The 26,961-nt window shown below is 47.1% G+C and overlaps 1 long non-coding RNA gene across 1 annotated transcript in view; it reads right to left on the bottom strand.

Annotated features, from left to right (window-relative positions):
- LOC148141969 (uncharacterized) overlaps window positions 1-26,961 on the bottom strand; it is a 124,213-nt gene that overhangs the window by 16,184 nt on the left and 81,068 nt on the right. The window contains exon 3 of the long non-coding RNA XR_015752405.1: window positions 14,461-14,595. This is a non-coding gene — a long non-coding RNA (uncharacterized LOC148141969). The remainder of the gene's footprint in view (window positions 1-14,460; window positions 14,596-26,961) is intronic.

Genomic DNA, 26,961 nt, shown 5'->3' with positions numbered 1-26,961 from the left:
CACCCCTCAGTCTCCGATGCTCACGCAAAACAACCCAACTGTGTCCAACCTTCTTACAGTAAACACATTCTCAGCCAGGCAATATTCTGCCAACCCTCTGTTGCAACCTCCCCACATCCTTCCTGTGGTGTGTCGATGAGAACGACACGCAACCTTCCAAACATGACCGACTGAAGTTTCATTCAGTCACAACATGACATGCAAACGTCTGTACTCAATACTGTGCCCATTAAAGGTAAGCAAAGCATACTCCCCCCTCTACCACCACATCCTGATGTGTTGCTATTTTTAGGGAGCTATGAATTTGCTTCCAATGTCTCTCTGTTTATCAATGTTTCCAACTCGTCAATTAGTGCACTTCTCTCTTCCATTTGACTTCATAGATGGATCAGTTCACACCTGTCCCAATGAAATTCAATTTGCCACATCTCTGCCCAGCGTTCCAGCTGATCTACATACTGCTGCAACCTTGAACACTTTTCCTCACTGTCCACAATTCCCCTAACTATCCCTAATCATTACATGCCTTTAAAAATGTCATCTGCAAAATACTAATCAAACTGCTGACCTTTCCATCTGAATCTCAGATATAAATTACACACAGACATCGCAGCACTGATCCTTGTGAAACACCATTGGCCACAGACGTCCAATCAGAAAGTGACCACTCCACATGCCTCTGTCTACTATCACCAAGAAAATATTGTATCCAACTTACCAACGGGCATGGATTGTGATTTGATCGTCCAGATCCCCCTTGCTATTTGGAAGCTGTCCATTCAAAATGATTCTATATTTTGATTCCCAGATTAAATTGGCTGTCTCACTAATGCACTGACTGCATCCTTTCTTGTTTGGTTGTTTGCTGACCCTGCCTAAATCCCTACAACCCCTCAATAATCACATCCCAGCTATGGTCATTCTGCAGCCACCCCTCCACAATAACAGTTCGATCATATCTGTTCCCTTCAGTTAATGCTGTCATTCCATCTGCCTTGTAGCAAATGCATGGCGCATGTCACCGAGAGAAGGCCTTTGAGGGATGGATAGAGGTCACAGAGTGGGAGAGATGTTTGGGGGTGCAACAATGTTGCAGGGTTAAACATAGTTACAGTTGCTACAGAGTGTCCACAGGAGAAAACATTTTATTGTTTGGAGGAAGTTAGAGAGATAAAGTGTCTTTGATTAGATTCCAGAGATAGGGATGTATGTAGGGTTGTGGCTCGTTACATGGACTATGTTGAGCAGGGCGTAGAAACATTCACAGCATTCCAGGATGTCGTACATTTAACAACAGTTATGGGATCTGGAGAATATCACAGTGATAGGGAGGATGGTATGGACTGGAGAATATTACAGGGAAAGGGAGGGTGGTATGGACTGGAGAATGTTGCAAGCACATGGAAGATGATATAAGCTGGAGAATGCTGCAGCAATAGAGAGGAGTATATGGACTGGAGGATGTTGCACGAACAGGGATGAAGTTGTAGACTGGCTACAGTTAGAAGGAGAGATAAATTTATGCACTGGAAGGTATGTCAGAGAGAGTGAGTGGTGTGCATGCTGCAAGATACGACAGGGGTAGGGAAGCTTGTAGAGACTGGAGGAGAGAGTGATAGAGAGTCTTGTGAGAGACCAGATTCACTTATGAGCATAGGATGTGCTACAGTGAGCAGAGCCTTTTGCAGATATAAATGAGGATGCAATGGCCACAAAGCAGTCATACCTATAGATAGGTAAATAGGAACTGAAGGAAAAGAAGAGATTACACAGGCTAGGAGTGTTGTATGCAGTGGAGGAGATTAACCTGAAAGGAAAGTTTTAGACACTCAACAATGTTAGGAAATAATGGGAGTTCCAATGGTGATAGCAGGTTTCAACAATTCGGAGGATATAGACCTGAAGGAGCTTTGACAGATAGCGATTGTACAGTAAAAAGAATTGTAGTGGCTTCTGTTTCATAAGCAATCCATAAGCACTTACAATAGCCTATTTGACATGTGCATTATCTCTCGACCATTTATCAGACAGCGCTGCAAATATTTCACTGGCTCTGCCTACCAGCTTAGACTGAACTAGCATTACCCAGAAGACCTCGGGCCACTCTACCTGTCTATGCAATTTTTCAAATGAAATACAGAGTTCCTTGACAGTAGAGTCACAGGTAGTTAGGATAGCGAAGAAGGCGCTTGGGTGTGCATTCCTTTATTGGTCAGAGTATTGAGTACAGAAGTTGGGAGGTCATGTTGCGGCTGTACAAGACAGTGGTTAGGCTACTTTTGGAATGCTGCATGCAACTCTGCTCTACTTCCGATCCGATGGATTTTGTGAAACTTGAAAGGGATCAGAAAAGATTTACATCAATGTTGCCAGGGATGAGCTATAGGGAGAGTTTGAACAGGTGATGTTTGTTTTTCCTGGAGAGTCGGAGGCTGAGGGTGACCTCATAGAGGTTTATAAAAATCAAGAGGGACATGGATACGGTAAATAGACAAAGTCTTTCTCCTGGGGTGTGCGAGTGCAGAATTATAGGGTGAGGTTTAGGGTGAGAGTAGAAAATATAAAAGATAAAAAGGGGCAACTTTTTCACACAGAGGATAGTACGTGTATGGAATGAGCTGCCAGAGGAAGTGGTGGAGGCTAGTACAACTGCAACCGTTAAAAGGCATCTGGATAGGTATATGAATAGGAAGGGTTTCGAGGGAGATGGGCCGGGTGCTAGCAGGTGGGACTGATCTGCAGAATGTGACCATGAATGGGTTGTGGAACCTGGAGGATGTTATGATTTGAACCACAGGTAATGTTTGATTGGATCTTTCAGCCAATCTTACAGATGGTCCAATTGCAACACTTAAGAAGCATTTGGATGGATATATGAATAGAAAGGATTTGGAGGGATATAGACCAGGTACTGGCAGGTTGGACTAGATTGGGTTGGAATATCCTGTCGGCATGGCTCAGTTGGAATGAAGGGTCTGTTTCCATGCTGTACATCTCTATGACTGTAAGATCGGCTGAATTGTCCAATCAAAAACTACCTGTGGTTCAAATCATAATATCCTCCAGGTTCCACAAGCCATCCCCTGTCCCATCCTGCAGGTTCAATGAATCCCGGAACCTCTAACCTTCTGCAAGTCCCACGTCCCTTCCGAAATTTGTACCATCCTCCAGGTTCTGCAGCCCTTCATACCTTGTAACATGGCCCAGACTCTCCAACTCCTCCTTCCTTTGCAATGTTCCCCAGAAGGGCACTGGAGGATGGTGGGGGTTACAGAGATATGGAGGGACATCAGGACGGGAGGATTTTGCAGACATTAGGAATATATGGACTTGAGGAGGTTTCACAATTTATGAGTGTTGTAGGGACTGGAGGAACTGACAAAGATAGGGATAGTTTTAGTTTGGAGGATTCTGCAGAAAACCTTTACGTGGTTAAAGGCAGAATTCCTAGCAGCGTGCAGGAACAAAGGGATCCTGTATCCCTCAGGTTACCACCCAAGGTGACAGGCTGTTAAGAAGGCGGATGGTGTGTTGGCTTTCATTAACAGGGGGATTGAGTTTAAGAGATGTGAGATTTTGCTGCAGCTGTACAGAACCCCAGTTAGACCACACTTCGAATACTGTGAACAGTTCTGTTCGCTTCATTATAGGGAGGACGTGGAAGCTTTAAAGACAGTGCAGAGGAGATTGAGCAGGATGCTGCCTGGACTGGATGGCATGCCCATAGAAGGTAGTTTGTGGAAGCTAGGGCTTTTCTGATCACAGCGAAGGAGGAAGAATGGTGACATGATAGAGGTGTACAAGGGAATGAGAGGCATAGATAGAGTGGATAACCAGAGACTACTTCCCATGGCGAAATGGCTATCACAAGGGGACATAAGTTTAAGGTAATTGGCGGAAGGTTTAGCTTATATATCAGAGGGATATGGGCCAGGTGCTGGCAGGTAGGACTAGATTGGGTTGTGATATCCTGTCGGCATGGAAGGGACTGGTACGTTATTTACACAGAGTGTGGTGCGTGCTTGGAATGGACTGCCAGCCATGGTAGTAGATTCAGACACGTTACAGACATCTAAGCAACTCTTGGATAGGCACATCAATGATAGTAATATGTAAGGTATGTAGGTTCGTTTCATCTTCAGAGTAGGATAATAGGTCAGCACAATATTGAGGGCTGAAGGGCTTGTACTGGAATGTGCTATTCCATGTTCTAATAGCAAGGGTTATGGTGGCAGCAAGAGGTTTCGGGAAGCGGGAGAGGATGTGATCTGAATGAAGTGACACAAACAGGAGGCAGATGACCAGACTGCAAGAATTGTGGGGACTGGAGGTGCTTTCACAGGGAGGGAGGAGCATAGAGCCACAGGAGGTTACAGAAATGTGGAGAGCTATCGGGCCTACAGGAGTTCATGGAGATGGGGAGGTTGGGAGGAATGGAGCAGTTTACAGGGATAAGGATGTTGGTAGGATGGGGTGTTTTACACAGACAGGAATGTGTCAGGTGAATGGAGCTGAGTACAGAGATAAAGTGGGTTGTACAGATTGGAAAAACAAATAGACGTATGGAGGGTAGTCGTGACTGAAGATGTTTATAGACACAGGAAGGCTTAGGTTCTGCAGGTTATTTAGATAAAGGGGGTGTGGAATCAGACAAATTCTCCAAGTGATAAAGACAGCAACTTTGGTTGGAGACAGTTTCACAGATTAGGGAGCATTAGTAACCTCCTCCAGTTTGGTCAGAGTGGGAAGGGTTGTAGGAGAGGGTGATGATTACACATGTAAGAACTGGAGAATATTATGGAAATGAGTAGATGGATGGAGACACTGGAGGAGCTTACATTGACAGGGTGGGTGCTGGCAATGAAAAGATATCACATAGATAGTGGGTCTTGTAGGAAATGTATTGAAAGAGTCACAGGCATTGGAATTACTTCTGCAGATTGGGAGTATTACAGGGACTGAGAGGATCGTAGGGTCTCCACAGATTGATCATGTCTTTAAGAATATGTAGATACGGAAATCTTAAACCCAATGCATGCAGTCTTCATTTCAAGACCAGAGCCTTATTATCCCTCATCAGACAAGGATCCCTAACCCTGCCAGCTTTTCCCTTTATCCCAATGGAGCATACTGGCCCTGGATTCTTGATATCACATTTTGAAAAGCCTCCCATTTGCCAGTTGTTCCTTTTCCTTCAAACAGACTCACCCTCGATAGGAATCATAATATGGAGGTGCCGGTGTCGGACTGGGGGTGGACAAAGTTAAAAATCACCCAACACTCGGTTCCAGTCCAACCGGTTTCTTTGAAAGCCCGAGCTGTCAGAGCACTGCTTCTTCATCAGGTGGTTGTGGAGCACAATCCTAAGGTACAGAATTTATAGCAACAGGATGGCAGTGTCATGGAATAGAATATCAAACAAATTTAGTTTAAGCCTTTCATCTGTTACAGTGATGACCAGCACTTCCAAAGTGAGTTGGATTATAGCTGGGCATTGTGCAATTTTAAATTCACGGCATTGACGCTGGCCAGATCCTGCAGAATGGCCCCAAACCTGGCCCTGTTCCAGTTTTCCTCTTCAATCTGTGGACCTGCTGATCTTTTTCCATAACTATGTTAAAATGAAGACAGTTGTGGGCACTGGACCCAAAGTGCTCTCCGAATGACACTTAGTCACTTGCCCGACCTCGTTTTCTGAGGGGAGGTCCAGTGTTTCACCTGCCTGAGTAGAGTCGGGCCCTCTGCATATTGATTTAGGAACCTTCCTTGGACACATTTGAAAAATTGCCCTCCGTCCAGGTCTTTTTATACTCAAGGTGGCCCAGTCAATACAGGGAATATTAAAATCTCCAGCCTGCACTCCTCTATTATTCCTATAGTTATCTGCAATCTCTCTACACATCTGCTCCTCTGGTATCTGTTGGGTCTACAACAGTCTACAATACAGTCCCAACAAAGTGACCACCCCTCTCTTTTTTCTAACTTCTAACCATGTGGAATTTTAAATGAATATATGTTTTAAAAATTGGTATTAACAATCCATAAATAAGTATTGATAAAAATCCAAACACTTGACCTTCAGAGAAAGACAACAGTTCACTCTCATGTGGTCTGCACGACATACCCACAGCAAAGTGTTTGTCTCTCAATTACCCTCTGAAATGGGCGAGCCAGCTGCTTAGCTCAAGGGCAGCAAGGGATGGGCAATAAAGGCTGGTCAGCCAGAGACACCAACATCCCATACCTGATTTTAAAAAAAAATCCATTCAGATTGGTCCCAGCACAGTTCCAGTGGAACAATGTCCTGGCCAATCACATTGGTAGATTTATGGACAGGGCTTTAAACTGACAGAGAGGATGCAGGGACAGGCTTCAGGTGAAAGGAACTTTCCAAATCCAAAGAGAAAACGTGAAGCATCAGAGCAGCGTGGGAATATGACTGAAGACAACAGAAAGGAACAGGATGGGACAAAGTTTAACTAAAACTGTAGATCAGCAAATCCATTTGTGACAGGAAATTGTGGGAACGAGTAAATTATGTTTTTTATTAATGGACAAAGTCTCTGCAATGGGGTAGATGGATTTGTGACACAGAGATAAAAGAGATTTAGACACCCGAGAGATGTGGTTACTGGGCGAACAAAAGGTGGAACATAAATATTCAATGTTTCACAGCCTTGTGCAAACTCAGGCAAAATGGGCAACGCTAACAATAATGGGTAAGAAAGACATTATAGAGAAAGTATTTGGTCTCAGATCATGAAGTAGAGTCAGTCTGAATGTAAATTCTGGCTACTACTTGCCAAGGACACAAGGAACAGTTTTCGACCAAACAGCATTTCATGGCTCGTCACTGCAATAAATAGGAATTCATTGGAATTTTTAATACAGGCATGGTGAACATTTAGTGAAATGTTAATATTCGCAAAGTCTGGGACAATCACACTGACAACAGTGATATTGGAAGAGGAGTTCAGAGAATTTTTTTCAGTGTTTCTTAGAATAACACATTGTGCAACTGGCGAGGGACTGTTGTGTGATAAAACTTAGTGAATGAGTAATGTCACCTGGAGAGATCCTCTGGGAAATTGTGATAAAGTGCAGTTTAAAGAAATATAAAGTTTTAAAGTGAATCACAGAAAGGACAACTAGAAACAAAAATAGCCAATTACATGGGTTTGAGAAGAGAACTGACCAAGGTAAACAGGCTAAACAGACTGAAATATGTGTCTGGAAATGTACAGTGGAAAACATTTGAAGGAAGAGTGTAAAACACTCAACAAAAGGACATTCCACAGAAAGAGATTAAAACTCAGCAAGAAATCCCCACCAGTCCCTCACTCAGGACAAAATGGATCATATTAGATTATGAGGCTGAGAAGATCAGCACAAAGTACTTAAAATCCTGAAGTGAGAGAGAGTTTTAGGAGTAAGTTTTAAAGGGATTGCAAAGGGTCTGCTCGCAGGAGGAGGGCAGTGGGAAGGGGAATCGTTGTCAAGGTTTATTGACATGATAGGAACAGGGAAAGATGAAGGTGCTGGAGGTAGTGAGAGAGTTACAGAGAGTGGTCAGGGCCTGAACGGTGTTACAAAGCCAGTACGAATTGCTGCAGCTGGAGGGGTTTGCAGAGGTAGGGAGAGACATATGTATTTTTATTTATTCATTCATGGGAAGTGGGTGTCACTGCCTGAACCAGCATTCTTGACCCCATGCTAATTATCCAGAGATTGTTGGGGCCCTGGTGGATATATTTAATACTTTGCTGGCCACAGGTGAAATGCTGAATGACTGGAGGATCGCTAATGTGGTTCCTTTGTTCAAGAAGGGCAGCAGGGGTAGGCCAGGAAATTACAGAGTAGATAGTTTAACAGCAGGGGGAAGGGATATTAATGGAAACAATTGTGAGGATGAATCGACACTTGCAAAGGTAAGGATCAACTCGGTTTAGTCATCACGGATTTGGCAGAGGGAGATACTGTCTGAGGAATTCAGTTCAGTTTTTTCGAAATTGTGCTTAAGTATATTGATGAAGGCAGTGCAGATGATGTGGTTTACATGGACTTGAATAAGTCCTCTGAATAGATGCAAAATGGAAGGCTGGTCCAAAAGTACTGGGTTCCAAGGCAAGTTGGCAAATTGAATGCAAAATTGGTGGATAGAATACTTTCACCAGCGGGTGTACCACAGGGATCTGTGCAGGAACCATTGAACATTAATAACTCAGATGTGAAAGCAGAAGGTATCATTAGTCGGTTTGCAGATGACATGAAAGGTGAGGGTGTTGTTCACAGTGAGGAGGATGGTCTCCGTCTGCAGTCCGATGTCAATCGGATGATAATATAAGCAGAGTTTAGTTCTGATTGAAGTGAGGTAATACTCTGTGGGAGGTACGATAAGCAAAGGACAGACATAATGAACGGTAGGTCCTTGCGGATACTGAGGAATTAAGGGACCTTGGTGGACAAGTCCATAGATCCCTGAAGGTGTCAGCACAGGGAGACAGGGTGGGAAAGGCACCTCAACTGGGAGCGGGAGAAGGACCCATATGCTTATGGGGTGAATTGCTAGAGATGCTTGAGAGGATATAACCTCGTCTGGCAGGGTGTTGGATCTTAAATAAACGTAAGGCCAGAAAGAAGATTGAGGCTGGTACACGAGTTAAAGACAGCAATTTCAGCAGACAAGGCAGGCAAGAACATAGCATGGAATGGGGAAAACTGATGATGAAACTGCATTTATTTCAATGAAAGGGGCCAGACAACTAAGGAAGATGAACTCAAGGCATGGATTGGAACTTGGAACTGGGATATTATAGTTATTACAGAAACACAGCTGAGGGAGGGGCAGGACTGGTAGTTCATTGTTTCAAGGTAGAGATGCTACAGGAAGGGGAGGCAAGAGAGAACGTGTGGTGGTGGGTTTTGATGCAAGAATCGTCACAGCAGTACTTAGAGAGGATATTCCTGTGGGATCGCCCAGTGAAGCTATGTTAGTGGAACAGAGAAATAAGAGTGGGTCATCACTTTGATACGAACGGACTGCTGACCCCGAATAATCTGTGACAGACTGAGGAACAAATATGTCGGGACATCTTAAATATCAACCATAATAATAAGGCTGTTATGGTAGGGTTTTTGAACTTTCCAAACCTCGACTGGGAGTGCCAGTGTTCAGCGTTTGCAAGGGAGGAATTTGGTAATTGTGTACCAGAAAACTCCCAATCAATATGTAAATGGCCTGAAAAGAGAAAGGGGCAAAACCTGACCTCCACTTGGAAATCAAGGTAGGGAAAGGGACTGAGATGTGAGTGGGAAAGCATTTTGCCAAAGTGACCACAGTTCTAGTAGTTTGAAAACAGCGATGGAAAAGGACAGGCCTGGTCCACAGGTTCAAGTTATAAAATGGAGCCTGAACAATCTTGATGGTATTAGCCAGGAACTTTCAAAATGTGATTGGGGAAGGGAATTATTTACAGGGAAAGGGAAGTTTGGCAAGTGAGAATATTTTAAAAGTGAGATAAACTGATCGATCACCACAAGCATGTTCCTGTTTGTGTGCAGGTCAGTGCTGACAACATTCGGAAACACTGGCTGTCTATTGAGGGTCTGGTCAAGGAAAAGGGGGCACATGTCAGGTATAGCCAGCTGGATCAAGGGAATCCCTGAGGATATACAGGGGCTGTAGGAATACACTGAGTAGAAAACAGGAATGGGGAAAGGCTACATGAGATAGCCTCAGCAGAGAAGGAAAGGGGAATCCAAAAGTGATTGTATCAGTATATTAAGAGTGCATAAGTAACTCGGGACAAAATAGTGTCCATTAAAGATCAATGAGGCCATCGATCTGTGGAACTGCAGGATATTTGCTAAGATCCTAAACAATTTTTTCACTCCAGAACTTACTGTGGAGAAAGACTGGGGAACTCAGGGAAAAGAGTAACACATTAGACCACAATTGGAGTTCTCTGCAAATCCAGTCTCTCAGCTACAGGAAGGATGTTGTGAAACTTGAAAGGGCTCAGAAAAGATTAACAAGATATTGCCCGGGTTGTTGCTGAATAAGCTGGGGTAACTGTCACTGGAGAATTGGAGACTGAGGGATGACCTGACTGAGGTTTATATAAACATGAGCGGTATGGATAGGGTAAGCATTCAAGGCCTTTTCCCAGAAGTTGGGGAGTCCAAAACTAGAGGGCATAGGTTTAAGGTTAGAGGTGAATGGTTTACAGAGGGACTGAAGGGACAGCTTCTTCACACACATGGTGATGTGTGTATGGAATGAGCTGAGAGAGAAGGTAATGGAGACTGATACAATTACAACATTTAAAAGGTATCCGGATGGGCATCTGAATAGTAAGGGTGGGCGGCACGGTGGCACAGTGGTTAGCACTGCTGCCTCAGCGCCAGAAATCCGGGTTCATTTCCCACCTCAGGCGACTGACTGTGTGAAGTTTGCACGTTCTCCCTGTGTCTGCGTGGGTTTCCTCCGGGTGCTCTGGTTTCCTCCCACAGTCCAAAGATGTGCAAGTCAGGTGAATTGGCCATGCTAAATTGCCCGTAGTGTTAGGCAAGGGGTAAATGCACGGGAATGGATGGGTTACGCTTCGGCGGGTCGGTGTGGACTTGTTGGGCCGAAGGGCCTGTTTCCACACTGTATGTAATCTAATCTAATCTGTAAGTAATCTAATCTAAAAGGGTGTAGACGTATATGGGCCAAATGCTGGAAAAGGGAATGGATTTAATTAGATCTTCTGGTGAGCCTGGACGAATTGGGACCGAAGGGTCTGTTTCTATGCTGTATATCTCTATGACTTGAAAACAGCGCATGTTATAAAAGAGGTGGTGCTGGAGGTTTTAAAACTCAAAGCTATGGCAAGTCCCAGAATCTGATTAAGTGTATCACAGGACACTGTGGGATGCTTGGGAAGAAATTATGGAACCCCTAGCAAAGGTATGTGTACTACTGACAGCCATGTGTGATTGGCTGGCAGGCTGGAGGGTGGCATCATGGACAGTGAAGGATGTTTTCTGAGATTTCAAAGGGATCTTGATGAAGTGAGTGAATGGGCTGAAAAACTAGAGATGGAATTCAATCTGAATAAATACGAAGTAATGCATTTTGTAAAACAAACAAGGGTAGAGCTTATACAATTAATGTTAAGGATTCGGTTAGTGTTTTAGAGCAGAGGGACCTCCGGGTTCAGGTACATAAATCTTGAAGCTTGCATCACAGGATGGATAAGGCAGTGCTTTGCATGCCTGACTATTGCTCAGTCCATTGAGTGGAGGATTTGGGACGTCATGTTGAGATTGCACAGACGTTTGTGAGGCCTGTTCTGCAATACTCTGTCCAGTTCTGGTCGCCCAGTTACAGGGAGGATATTATTAAGCTGCAGGGCATTCAGAAGAGATTTACCAGGATATTGCTGGGTATGGAAGGCTTGAGTTCTGAAAAATGGCTGGATAGGCTGAGTCTTTTTTCACTGGAGCCTGGAGGTTGAGACATGATGCTATAAAGGTTTATGGGAAAAAAATAAGGTATATAGATCGATTTAATGGTAGTTGCCTTTTCCTCAGGATTGGGGAGTCTCAAGAGGAGAGGCCATATTTTTAAGGTGAGAGGAGAGAAATGTTCAAAAAAAAGATACAGGGCAATTTGCTACACAGAGGGTAGTTTGAGTGTGGAATGAACTTCCTGAGAAAGGGGTTGATGTGGGTACAATTACAACATTTAAAAGATATTTGGATAAACAGGTGAATAGGGAAGGGTTGGAGTGATATGGGCCAGCAACAGGCAGCTGGGAAGAGTTTAGTTTTAGATTATGGTGGGTATCAACTGAAGGGTCAGTTTCCATGCTGTATGGCTCTATGACAAGAATATGGTTTTATTCCATTATTGAAGAAAGGATCAGGGCTGGGTCCACTGATGTGCATCATCTACAGAAACGATTTGGTTGAAAATAGAGGAGTGATTGTGCGAAAGTTTGTTGATGATCAAATGAATGGTGTCGTGGGCAGTAAATACGGTTATCAAAGGGGATCTTGACCAACTGGGCCAGTGGGCCAAGGAATGAAAGATGGAGTTTAATTCAGGTGTTGGATTTTGTTAAGACAAACCATGGAGGACTAACACAGTTAATGGAAGGGCTCTGGGCAGGGTTGTCGAACAGAGAGAGAGAGAGAGAGAGAGAGAGAGAGAGAGAGAGAGAAATCAAGAAATTGACTATAAGCAAAAATAATAAGTAACCACAGCTGCTTCTCATTCTTAAAGATAACAGTGATGGATCGCCACCATGCAAATCAAGTTGAGCAGGTTCGAAAGATATCTGTCATTTGCTGGATGAAGACCATGCTATATGGAGTAAAGTTGCAGTTGACTGTGGATTAGACTACCTCCCAGAAAGAGATGAGTTCAAATTCCTTGTGGGAAAGACAGTTGAAAGATGTGTGGCACACTGTAATAAACAGCCAATTTGCAAAGCTTTTTTTAAAATCGTATTCATCCATAATTTGCTTGTTACTTCCTGTTTAAATCAAGGTAATCCTAAATAGAGTCATAGAGTCATACAGCACGGAAACAGACCCTTCGGTCCAATCAGTCGATGCCGAACAGAATCCTGAACTAAACTAGTCCCACTGCCTGATCCTGGTCTAAGTCCCTCCAAACATTTCCTATTCATGTATTTATCCAAATGTCTTTTAAACGTCATAGTTATGCCCTCATCCACAACTTTCTCAGGAAGTTCATTCCACAAGTGAACATTGGTTCATGTCTTTTCAAACTTTCCCTCTTCTCACCTTAAAAATACGCCCCTGTGTCTTAAAATTCCCCATTTTATGGAAAGACAACCACCATCAACTCTATCTATACCTCTCATTATTTTACAAACTTCCATCAGGTCACTTCTCAACCTCCTCTGTTCCAGCGAAATAAGTCCCAGCCTATCCAGCTTTTCTTTATAATTCACACCTTCCAGATAAATCACTTCTGAACCCTCTCCAGCTCAATAACCCTTCCTATAATTGGGTGACCAGAACTGAATACAGTTTTCCAGGAAAAGCCTCACCAATATCCTGTACAACCTCCACCTAACATCCTAACTCCGATACGTAACTGGAGTTTAGGACTGATACTATTTTGACTTTGCCTGGTTGACTCTTACGTTCTAAACTGTGAAAGCTTGTGGCTTTTTATTTCAGCAAATAACTGGGATTACCAATTTTTTTTACTTTAAAACAAAAAATTACTGGTTTCTAATAAGTTTGCAATAGGAGAATCAGAGATCTAGACAGCATACATATATATGTTCTAACAAATCTTGAGTAAAATTTAAGATCAAAAAAATTCTACTTTTCCAGTAGTCATATGATGTGGAGAAGCAATTCCAATGAAAGCAATTAACAGTTTGAAACAACAAAATGACTGAGAAATAAACTGAAGGGTTTTGACCAGGGGGTGCAAGTTACATTGTTCCTTGGAAGTGGCATCACGGGTGGACAGGGCGGGGAAAGCGACATTTGGCACATTTGCCGACATTGGCCAGCACTTTGTTACATACGTTGGAGACATTTGCAACATTATCCTAAATATTTCCCTTGGGCAGAGGAGGCCACGGGGTGACCCTAAGAATGGTGAATAATCAAAGGTGGGTGAGTCCAAAACTAGAGGGTATAAACAGGAGGTGAGAGAGCAAGGATTTATAGAGGGAGCTGAGGGGGAACATTATCCACAGAGGATGGTGCATAGACAGAACAGACTGCCTCAGGCACATGGGAGAAACAAGAACAATTACAGCATGGAAAAGACATTTGGGGAGGTATATTGAGAGGATAAGGTTTGAAGAGATAAGGGCCAAACGCAGGCAAATGAGACTCGTTCAGTTTAGGTCACATGGGCAGGTTCTGTTTCCGTTCTGTATCACTCTGTATCAAGTTAAAGAGGATTACAGTACCGAAATAAGGCATGTTGTAGACACTGAAGCAAGTCACAGCAATAGGGATGGTAGTCTGGAATGCAGTACATTCCAAACATGTGGAGGGACTATCAGGAATGGAGCACGTTACAGGGACAATTACTGTCATAGGAGTTAAAAATGACTGAAGACACTGGTGCACAAGCCATGCCACAGATACAGTGTTGCAGAGTAATGCATCTTAGTACAGTGTTGGAGGGAGAACACAGAACAGAAAGATCCCAGGCAGCATTCCCAACCTTGCGTCAGAGGCCTACTCTCCCCTCTGTTGTACTGATGCTCACTAAGACAGCACAGGACTGGATTGATAACTATGATCTCCCGAAGCTGTCTCAGTGCAACATAAGTTAAAGTAGACGTGGTGATTGAGTATGGGGTGTGTCTATACTGTGCTCCCCATCCAGCACTGTATCTATGTCATGTCTTGATGGCCAATGTTTGGAGCCCTCTCATTGCTTTCTGCTCTGTGCACTGTGAATGATCTTACCACATTGCAGGATTTATTGAAGGCTCCAGATCTCCCTGCCCTTTGTCTCTCTGGCTGACCAACCATCTTCAATGAGGTGATGGATGAGACACACAGCAGTTGGGAAGTCTATTGAATCAGCAACTTCCTGAGTATCTACAGGAGACAGAGAAATGGACAGAATGGGAAATTAGACTGATGCAGTGAGAGTTACACAAGGAGAATGGAAATGAGCCCCACAGATATCTGGAAAATCCCAAACTCCATCCCTGGCCTGTGCTGTTGCGTCTCTCTGGAGTAGAGAATTCTGTTGGCTCAGGATCTGGAGTAGCTGCAAGAGCGAGAGACACAGACAGAGGCAGCAATTAGACCCACACAGTGAGGGATACCACATGGAGAGAGACTGAGTGATATCACCAGAGTGCTGGAAGACTTCAGGATCACACAATCATGTTGGAAGAATGGGTTTAGCTTCACGTATCAGTGCTCAGGGATGAGCAACCAGTGAGCAGGTGAAGTGATGGCCCAGTAACATTATTGTTAGGGCATTTGTCCAAAACCTCAGCTAATGTTCAGGGGAGGCAGGTTTGATTCCCATCATAAGATATGGTGTAATTTAAAATCAATAATTTTAAAAATAGCAATTAACAATCCATAAACAAATATGAAACCATTGCTGATTACAAAAATCACAATCCCTTAGATTAGATTCCATACAGTGTGGAAACAGGCCTTTCGACCCGACCAGTCCACGCTATCCCTCCAAAGAGTAACCCACTCAGACCCATCTCCCTCGACCTAATACACCTAACATTATGGGCAATTTAGCATGGCCAATTCGCCTGACCTGCACGTCTTTGGACTGTGGGAAGAAACCGGAGCATCCAGAGGCAATTCACGCAGACACGTGGAGAATGTGCAAACTCCACACAGTCGCCCGCGGCTGGAATCGAAACTGGGACCCTGGTGCTGTGAGGCAGGAAGGCTAATCACTGAGTCACCGTGATGCCCACTTGTCCTTTCAACAACGAGATCTGATCACCACGTGGTCTGCACGACATACCCACAGCAAAGTGTTTGCCTCTCAATTGCCCTCTGAAATGGCCGAGCAAGCTGCTCAGCTCATGGGCAGCTAGGGATGGGCAAGAGAGGCTGGTCAGCCAGAGACACCTACATCCCCTACCTGATTTATAAAAACATCCAATAGGATGGTCCCACTGGAACCGTGCTGGGATCAGTGTCCTGGCCAATCATGTCTGTAGGTTTATGGACAGGGCATTAAACTGATAGAGAGGATGCAGGGACATGATCCAGCTGAAAGGAGCTTTCCAAATCCAAAGAGAAAAGGTGAAGCATCGCAACAGTATGGGGATGTGACTGAAGGCAATCAGAAAGGAACAGGATGGGACAGCGATTAACTAAAACTGTACATCAGTGAATAGGTTTGTGACAGGAAATTATGGGAAAGAGTAAATTATGTTTTATTTTGAATGGACAAAGTCTTATCAATAAGGCAGATGGATTTGTGACACTGAGATAAAAGAGGTTTAGACACCAGAAAGATATGGTTACAGGGTGAACAAAAGGTGGACATAAATATTCAATGGATCACAACCTTGCGGAAACTCAGGCAAAATGGGTAACACTAAGAAAGGCATCACAGAGACAGCATTTGGTCTTAGATCATGAAGTAGATCCAGTCTGAATATAAATTCTGGCTATACTTGCTAAGGACACAAGCAGCAGAACAGTTTTAGCCACCGAACAGCATTCCATTGCTCATCACTGTATTAAACAGGAACTCATTGGAATTTTTTAACAAAGGCATTGTGATAATTTTGGAAAACTTCAATATTTGTATAATCTGGGACAATCACACGGACAACATTGATATTGGAAGAGGAGTTTGGTTAATTTTTTTTTCAGTGTTTCTTTGAAAAACACATTGTGCAACTGTTAAGGGACATAACTATTGCAGAGGGACTGTGTAATGAAACTTAGTGAATGAGTAATGTCACCTGCAGAGATCCTTCGGGAAATTGTGATAAAGTGCAGTTTAAAGAAATATAAAGTTTTAAAGTGAATCACAGAAAGGACAAGGTACAACTAGAAACAAAAATAACCAATAACATGAGTTTGAGAGGAGAACTGACCAAGACAAACAGGCTAAACAGACTGAAATATGTGCCTGTCAATGAACAGTGGAAAACATTTGAAGGGACAATGCAAAATACTCAACAAAAGGACATTCAATTGAAACAGTAAAAACCTCAGCAAGGAATTCCCACTGATCCCTCACTCAGGACAAAAGGGATCATACTAGGTCATGAGGCTGAGAAGATCACCACAAAGTACTTAAAATCCTGAAGTGAGAGAGTGTTTTAGGAGTAAATGTTAATGGATTGCAATGAGTCTGCTCGCAGGAGGAGGGCTGTGGGAAGGGGATCCACGGTCAGGGTTCATTGACACAATAGGAACAGGGAGATGTGAAGGTGCTGGAGGTGGTGAGAGTGTTACAGAGAGTGGTCAGGGTGTTACAAAGCCAGGACGGATTGCTGCCGCTGGAGGGGTTTGCAGAGGGAGGGAGGGACATAGGTATTTTTATATATTCATTCATGGGATGTGGGTGTCACTGCCTGGAACAACGTTCTTTGACCCCTCTACTAATTACTGAGAGGGTAGCTCAGAGTCAGCCATATTGCTATGGGTCTGTAGTCACATGTCGGCCAGACCAGGTTAGAATATTTGATGTCCTTCCCTAAAGGAGGTTAGTGAACTAGATGAGTTCTTCCTACTGGTCAACAATGTTTTTATGGTGGCCCCACCAACGTCTTTTACAGCCCAACTCTTACTCTCAATGCTCTCCCGAATGAAGGTAACCATCCCAAACACCTGCTTCACCAGCCTGTCTACCTGTGTCACCACATTCAAAGAACTGTGTACCTGGGTCACTGACTGACAACACTACCCAGGGTCCGAGCATTAACTGTACAAGTCCCACCCTGGTTTGTTTCACCAAAATGGCACACTTCACATTTATCTAATTAAACTCCATCTGCTGTTCTTCAGCCCACTATCCCAGCAGGACTGTTCATCCTGTTGTATCACAGATAACCTTCTTCACTGTCCACTTTACCACCAATTTCAGTGTCACCCAAAACAATTACTTACCAGGAAACCAATATTCCCATCCAAACCATTTATCCAAATGACAAACAACAGAGGACCCACTACACCGCTGGTCACAGGTCTCCAGTCAGAAAAACAACATGCCTCCCATCGCCCTCTGTCTCCTACCATCAACCCCAATTTTGTATCCAGTTCACTAGCTCCTCCTGAATGCCATATCCTTTTACTCTGATCTGAGCTTATTACCCAGATTATCAGACAGAACACAGAAGGCAGAACAGTTCAGCCCAAGACCCTTCGGCCATTATTTCATGCCAAACTTTTATCCAACTGTACTTTCAAAGTATACTACATACCCTTCATTTTACTACTATTCATGTGTCTATCCAAGAGTCTATTAAATATCCCAGATGTGTCTAATTTTACTACCACCATTGGCAGTCCATCCAACCACCTACTATTCCCTATCCTCTTATCCATCCTCCAATCACCTTAAAATTATGCCGCCTTGTAATAGCCATTTATGCGAGAGGAGGAAAAGTCTCTTTGTAAGAAGTGCCCTCCATTCCAGGCAGCATCCTGGTACATCTCCTGTGTACACTCTCTAAAACTTGCACATCCTTCCTGTAAACAGGGGACCAGAACTGAACACAATATTCCAAGTGTGGTCTCACCAGGATGCTATAAAGATGCAGTAAAACCTTACGGCTCTTAAAATCAATCCCCTTCTAAGGAAAGCCAACACAACATATGCCCTTTTAACAACCCTACCAACGTGCGTGGCGATTTTGAGGGATCTATGGACACGGACCCCATGGTCTCTCTGTTCCTCCGCACTGCCAAGTATTCTGCCTTTCACCCTGTATTCAGTATTCAAATTCGACCTTCCAGAATGAATCACTTCACACTTTTCCAGATTGGACTCCATCTGCCACTTCCAGCCCAGCTCTGCGTCCTGTCAATGTCCCATTGCAACCTACAACAGCCCTCCACATTCCCCACCACTCCACCAACCTTCATGTGATTGGCAAACTTACTAACCCACTCTCCAACATCCACATCCAAGTCATTTACAAAAATCACAAAGAGCAGAGTCCTAGAGCTGATTGTTACAGAACACCACTGGTCACTGAGCTCCAGGCTCAATACTGTCCATCTGCTGCCACCCTCTGTCTTCTCTGGGCCATCCGATCCTGTATCCAGACAGACAGATTTCCCTGTATCCCAATCATCCTTCTTTTCTGAATGAGCCATCAACATATTCTGCCATATCTTCAAAGAATTCAAGAAGGTTTGTAAGGCATGACCTGCCCCTCACAAACCCATACTGACTGTGGCTAATGTAACTATGGTTTACCAAGTAGTCATAAATCCTGTCTTTAGAGTCCTCGCCAATAATCTGCACACCACAGACATTAGACAAAATCTGTAATTCCCAGAATTCTACCTCCGTAATATGGCCTGGACTCTACAAATCTTCCCTCCTCTGCCATGTTCCCCAGAAGGGCACTGGAGGGTGGCAGCCGTTACAGAGATAGAGAAGGATATCAGGACAGGAGGATTTTGCAGACATTAGGAGGGTTGCAGTGCCAAAAGGAGGCTTCAGTGAGGTTTCATGGTCATGAAGGCATTTGAGGAGGGAGGGAGGATTGTAGGGAAATAAGAGGTTTCATAGTTTAGGTGTTTTGTTAGGGCTGCAAGTGGTTACTGAGTTGGGAAGGGTGGAAGCACTGGTGGATATTACAGAAGCATGTGGTTTTGGTTGCAATGCAGGAAGAGGATTCAGGAAGCTGGAGAGTATGGGGTCTGAACGAGGTTACACAAATGGGAAGAGTTGTCAGGAGTGCAGATGTTTCCAGAGACAGCAATGGTCTGATCTGGAGCAGAGGACCCAGATTGGGAGGGATGTGGGGACTGGAGGTGGTTTCACAGGGTGGGAGAACCATAGACCCACAGGAGGTTACAGAAATGTAGAGAGCAGTAGTGCTGACCGGGGTTCATGGAGATGGGAATGTTGTGAGGGATGGAGATGTTTACAGGGAGGTTGGAGTGGGTGAGAGGACTGGGGGAGTTCAGGTGGCGGTTAATATCGCGGCGGCAGTTGGCTATGAAGAGGTCGAGGGCAGGTAGGAGGCCAGCACGGGGTGTCCAAGTGGATACACCCCATCCACTCCAACCTCTCACCCTCGGAACGCGCAGCCCTCCATTCACTCCGTTGCAACCCCAACCTCACTATCAAACCAGCAGACAAGGGAGGCGCGGTAGTAGTTTGGCGCACAGACCTCTACACCGCTGAGGCCAAACGCCAGCTCGCAGATACCTCCGCCTACTGCCCCCTTGACCATGACCCCACCCCCCACCACCAAACCATCATCTCCCAGACCGTCCATAACCTCATCACCTCGGGGGATTTCCCATCCACCGCCTCCAACCTCATAGTCCCACAACCCCGCACCTCCCGCTTCTACCTCCTGCCCAAAATCCACAAACCTGACTGCCCCGGCCGACCCATTGTCTCCGCCTGCTCCTGCCCCACCGAACTCATCTCCGCCTACCTTGACACCGTCCTGTCCCCCTTAGTCCAAGAACTCCCCACCTACGTTCGGGACACCACCCATGCCCTCCACCTGCTCCATGATTTTCACTTCCCCGGTCCCCAACGCCTTATTTTCACCATGGACATCCAGTCCCTGTACACCTCCATCCCCCATCACGAAGGACTCCAAGCCCTCAGCTTCTTTCTTTCCCGCCGTACCGACCAGTACCCTTCCACTGACACCCTCCTTCGACTGACTGAACTGGTCCTCACCCTGAACAACTTCTCTTTCCAATCATCCCACTTCCTCCAAACGAAAGGAGTAGCCATGGGCATCCGCATGGGCCCCAGCTATGCCTGCCTCTTCGTAGGATATGTGGAACAATCCATCTTCCGCAACTACACTGGCCCCACCCCCCACCTTTTCCTCCGCTACATCGATGACTGTATCGGCGCCGCCTCGTGCTCCCACGAGGAAGTTGAACAGTTCATCCACTTCACCAACACCTTCCACCCCGACCTCAAATTCACCTAGACAGTCTCAGATTCCTCCCTCCCCTTCCTCGACCTTCCTATTTCTATCTCAGGCGACCGAATCAACACGGACATCTACTACAAACTGACCGACTCCCACAGCTACCTGGACTACACCTCCTCCCATCCTGCCCCCTGTAAAAACGCCATCCCATTCTCCCAATTCCTTCGTCTCCGCCGCATCTGCTCCCAGGAAGACCAGTTCCAAAAACGCACAACTCAGATGGCCTCCTTCTTCAAGGACTGCAATTTCCCCCCCGACGTGGTCGACGATGCCCTCCACCGCATCTCCTCCACTTCCCGCTCCTCCGCCCTCGAACCCCGCCCCTCCAACCGCCACCAGGACAGAACCCCACTGGTCCTCACCTACCACCCCACCAATCTCCATGTACAGCGCATCATCCGCCGTCATTTCCGCCACCTCCAAACGGACCCCACCACCAAGGATATATTTCCCTCCCCTCCCCTATCAGCATTCCGTAAAGACCACTCCCTCCGTGACTCCCTCGTCAGATCCACATCCCCCACCAACCCAACCTCCACTCCCGGCACCTTCCCCTGCAACCGCAGGAGGTGCAAGACTTGCGCCCATACCTCCCCCCTCACCTCCCTCCAAGGCCCCAAAGGAAACTTACATATCCGCCACAGATTCACCTGTACCTCCACACATATCATCTATTGCATCCTCTGCACCCGATGTGGCCTCCTCTATATTGGGGAGACAGGCCGCCTACTTGCGGAGCGTTTCAGAGAACACCTCTGGGATACCCGGACCAACCAACCCAACCACCCTGTAGCTCAACATTTCAATTCCCCCTCCCACTCCACCAAGGATATGCAGGTCTTTGGACTCCTCCATCGTCAGACCACAGCAAAACGACGGTTGGAGGAAGAACGCCTCATCTTCCGGCTAGGAACCCTCCAACCACAAGGGATGAACTCGGATTTCACCAGTTTTCTCATTTCCCCTCCCCCCAGCCTGTCTCAGTCAAATCCATCAAATTCAGCACCGCCTTCCTAACCTGCAATCTTCTTCCCAACCTCTCCGCCCCCACCCCAGTCTGACCTATCACCCTCACCTTGACCTCTTTCCACCTATCACATTTCCGACGCCCCTCCCCCAAGTCCCTCCTCCCTATCTTTTATCTTAGCCTGCTGGACAAACTGTCCTCATTCCTGAAGAAGGGCTAATGCCCGAAACGTCGATTCTCCTGTTCCCTAGATGCTGCTGACCTGCTGCGCTTTTCCAGCAACACATTTCCATCTCGTTACACTGACAGGGACAGTTGAAGAGACTGAAGCAAAAATGCGTGGAGAATGTTACACAGAGAGGGAGGTGAGTAGGAACTGAAGATGAATACATAGACATGGAGGGTTGTATTGTTAGACGGAGCTGAGAGGGATAGGGACTGGTGTAGGGATTTACACAGATAGGGAAGGTTGTATTTTTGGTGAAGGTTACACTGATACAGACAGCGTTAGGGAGTGTTTAGTGAACTACAGAGGAGCTCAGAGAGAATGTATTATGGGGAGTGGAGGAGATTACAGACACAGAGATGGCTGTCGGGATGAAAAGAGCTTCTACAGATCCTCAGTGCTGTAAGGCTGGAGGGAGGTTATAACAGTAAGTGTTGCCAAGACTTAATTACTTCACTGATATAGAGCAGGTCTCAGCACGTAACTGTCAAAGGGAAATTGAGACAGTCCAGATGAGTTTTCAGAGATACAAATGTTTATGGGAGTTTCAAGAGGGAACAATGATTGGGAGTGCTGTACCAAATGGTAATAGTTATAGGGAGGGTTCTAAACGCAGGAAGAGGTGACAGACATATCGATCTTTGTAAGGACTGGAGAAGGTTACATAGGCAAGGAGTGTTTTGGAGTCTGGAGGAGATTACAGTGTTAAGGAGAATATTGGGGATAAGGCCAAGTGTAGGAGACGGGGATGGTGGACAGGGCTGGACAATAACCTGAATAGAATCGCCATCGTGTGGAACCAGGCCATTCGGCCCAACCAGTCCATTCCTCTGAAGAGCATCTGACCCAGACCCACCCCTCTACCTGTACATTAAACCCTGCATTTCTCGTGGTGAACTTACTTAAACCACACATTCCTGAATACTACAGTCAATTTATGATCGCCAATCCACTGATGGTGCAAATATTGGACACACACACACACAGCAAGGCAGCAACATGCAAACACACACAGTGAGGGAGATACCCGCAGACACACAGCGAGGGAAAGACATGCACACACACACACACACACACAGTGAGAGGGATACACGCAGACACACAGCGAGGGAGGGACATGCACACACACACACACAGTGAGGGAGATACCCGCAGACACACAGCGAGGGAGGGACATGCACACACACACAGTGAGGGGGATACACGCAGACACACAGCGAGGGAGGGACATGCACACACACACACAGTGAGGGGGATACACGCAGACACACAGCGAGGGAAGGACATGCACACACACACACAGTGAGGGGGATACCCACAGACACACAGCGAGGGAAGGACATGCACACACACAGTGAGGGAGATACCCGCAGACACACAGCGAGGGAGGGACATGCACACACACAGTGAGGGAGATACCCGCAGACACACAGCGAGGGAGGGACATGCACACACACACACAGTGAGGGGGATACACGCAGACACACAGCGAGGGAGGGACATGCACACACACAGCAAGGGAGGGACATGCACACACACACAGCGAGGGAGGGGGATACATGCACACACACAGCGAGGGAGGGACATGCACACACACACACAGTGAGAGGGATACACGCAGACACACAGCAAGGGAAGGACATGCACACACACACACACAGTGAGGGGGATACCCGCAGACACACAGCGAGGGAGAGACATAGACACACAGCGAGGGAGGGACATGCACACACACACAGTCAGGGGGATACAAGCAGACACACAGTGAGGTGGATACCCGCAGACACACAGCAAGGGAGGGACACACACGCAAATCGAGGGAGGGACTTACACAGCGAGGGGAACACGCACTCACACAGCGAGGGAGGGACACGCACACACGAAGTGAGGGAGGGACATACACACAGACACACAGCAAGGGAGACACACACGCACACACAGTGTGGGAGTGACACGCATACAGACACACACGCAGCGATGGGAGGACACTAACATACACTGTAAAAGGGTCACACATACTCACAGCAAGAGGGGACACGCACACACAGCGAGGGATGGACACGCTCATGCTCAAGCACACAAACATAGACACATAGCGAGAGAGGGACACGCACACACATAGCCAGGGAGGGACATAGACACGCAAACACACACACAGCGAGGGAGGGCCACACACTCACAGCAAGAGTAACACACATACACACACACACACATACAGGGAAGGAAACTGACACAAACAGTGAGGGAGGGACACACATGCATACATACACACACACACACATACACACACACACACAGCGCAAGGGAAGGACACTCACATACACTGCAAGAGGGACACACATACTCACAGCAAGAGGGGGACACGTACACACAGCGAGGGAAGAACACACACATGTGCAAGCACAAAATTACAGACACACAGTGAGAGAAGGGCACGCACACACACATAGCCAGTGAGGGACATGGACACACACATACACAGACACACACACACAGCAAGACAGGGACACGCGCACACACAGTGAGGAGGAGACACACACACACACACACACACACAGAGCGAGGGGGTAATTCACACATACACAGCGAGGAAGAACACGCACGCACACACAGACAGCGAGGGTGGGAACACACACACACAGCGAGGGAGGGACACACATGCACACACACAGCGCGAGGGAGGGACACACGCACACACACACAGCGAGGGTGGGAACACACACACACACACACACAGCGAGGGAGGGACACACATGCACACACAGACAGCGAGGGAGGGAACACACACATAGTGAGGGAGTGACACGTGCATGAGGAAGCACACAAACACAGACACACACAGTGAGAGAGGGACATGCACACACACAGCGAGGAGGACACACATGCACACACCGCGAAGAAGGGCCAGGCACACACAAACACAGCACGAGGAACACACACACACAGAGCAAGGGGTAAAATCACACATACACAGTGAGGGAGGGACACGCACACACACAGCCGGGGGAGACATACACACACACACATACACAGAGCAAGAGAGGGACATGCGCACACACAGCGAGGAGGACACACATGCACACACAGCGAGGAAGGGCCAGGCACACACAAACGCAGCAAGAGGGACTCTCACACACACACACACACACACACAGCAAGGGGGGAAAATCACACATACATAGTGAGGGAGGGACACGCACACACACAGACAGCGAGGGTGGGACTACACACACGCACGCACATGCACATACAGCGAGAAGGCGACACATGCACACACGAGGAAGGGCCCCCCCCACACACACACACACACACACACACACGAGCGAGGGAGGGACACACATACACAGACAGCGAGGGAGTGACTCGTGCATGAGGAAGCACACAAAGAGACACACACAGTGAGAGAGGGAGGGACACACACACACACACACACACACACACACACACACACAGTGAGGGAGGGACATGTACACACAGCGGGGGAGCGACACGCGCATGAGGAAGCACACAAACACAGACACACACAAGGAGAGGGGGACACGTGCACACACACAGCCAGGGAGGGACATGCATGCACAGCGAGTGAGGGAGACACACACAGAGCAAGAAAGGGACAGGCACACACACAGCGACGGGGGAGACACATGCTCACACAACGAGGGAGGACCAAGCACACACATGCACACCAAGAGGGAAACACACACACACAGCAAGGGCGGAAACTCACACATACACAGCAAGGGAGGGACACACACACACCAAGAGAGGGACACACCCATACCCACACAGTGAGGAGGGACACACATACACACACAGCAAGGGGCGACGCACACACACGCAGCGAGGGAGGGACACACACACACGCAGCGAGGGAGTGACACACACACAAACAGCGAGGGAGGGACACACACACAAACAGCGAGGGAGGGACACACACACAGACAACGAGGGAGGGACACACACACACAGACAACGAGGGAGGGACACACACACACACAGCGAGGGAAGGACACACACACACACAGCGAGGGAGGGACACACACACACACACAGAGCGAGGGAGGGACAAACACACAAACAGCGAGGGAGGGACAAACACACACACAGCGAGGGAGGGACACACACACATACACACAGCGAGGGAGGGACACACACACACAGCGAGGGAGGGACACACACACATACACACAGCGAGGGAGGGACACACACAGTGAGAGAGGGACACACACAGCGAGGGAAGGACACGCACACACACACACAGCGAGGGAGGGACACACACACACACAGCGAGGGAGATACCCGCAGACACACAGCGAGGGAGGGACATGCACACACACACAGTGAGGGGGATACACGCAGACACACAGCGAGGGAGGGACATGCACACACACACACAGTGAGGGGGATACACGCAGACACACAGCGAGGGAGGGACATGCACACACACAGCAAGGGAGGGACATGCACACACACACACACACACAGCGAGGGAGGGGGATACATGCACACACACAGCGAGGGAGGGACATGCACACACACACACACAGTGAGGGGGATACCCGCAGACACACAGCGAGGGAGAGACATAGACACACAGCGAGGGAGGGACATGCACACACACACACAGTGAGGGGGATACACGCAGACACACAGCGAGGGAGGGACATGCACACACACACAGTGAGGGGGATACACGCAGACACACAGTGAGGGGGATACCCGCAGACACACAGCAAGGGAGGGACACACACGCAAATCGAGGGAGGGACTTACACAGCGAGGGGAACACGCACTCACACAGCGAGGGAGGGACACACACACACGAAGTGAGGGAGGGACATACACACAGACACACAGCAAGGGAGACACACACGCACACACAGTGTGGGAGTGACACGCATACAGACACACACGCAGCGATGGGAGGACACTAACATACACTGTAAAAGGGTCACACATACTCACAGCAAGAGGGGACACGCACACACAGCGAGGGATGGACACGCTCATGCTCAAGCACACAAACATAGACACATAGCGAGAGAGGGACACGCACACACATAGCCAGGGAGGGACATAGACACGCAAACACACACACAGCGAGGGAGGGCCACACACTCACAGCA

This window comes from Chiloscyllium plagiosum, unplaced genomic scaffold, assembly GCF_037043375.1.
Source record: "Chiloscyllium plagiosum isolate Xiang-an unplaced genomic scaffold, Cpla_swu_hap1 HiC_scaffold_31, whole genome shotgun sequence".
Taxonomy (NCBI): domain Eukaryota; kingdom Metazoa; phylum Chordata; class Chondrichthyes; order Orectolobiformes; family Hemiscylliidae; genus Chiloscyllium; species Chiloscyllium plagiosum.
This window is presented reverse-complemented; position numbering and strand designations above follow the sequence as displayed.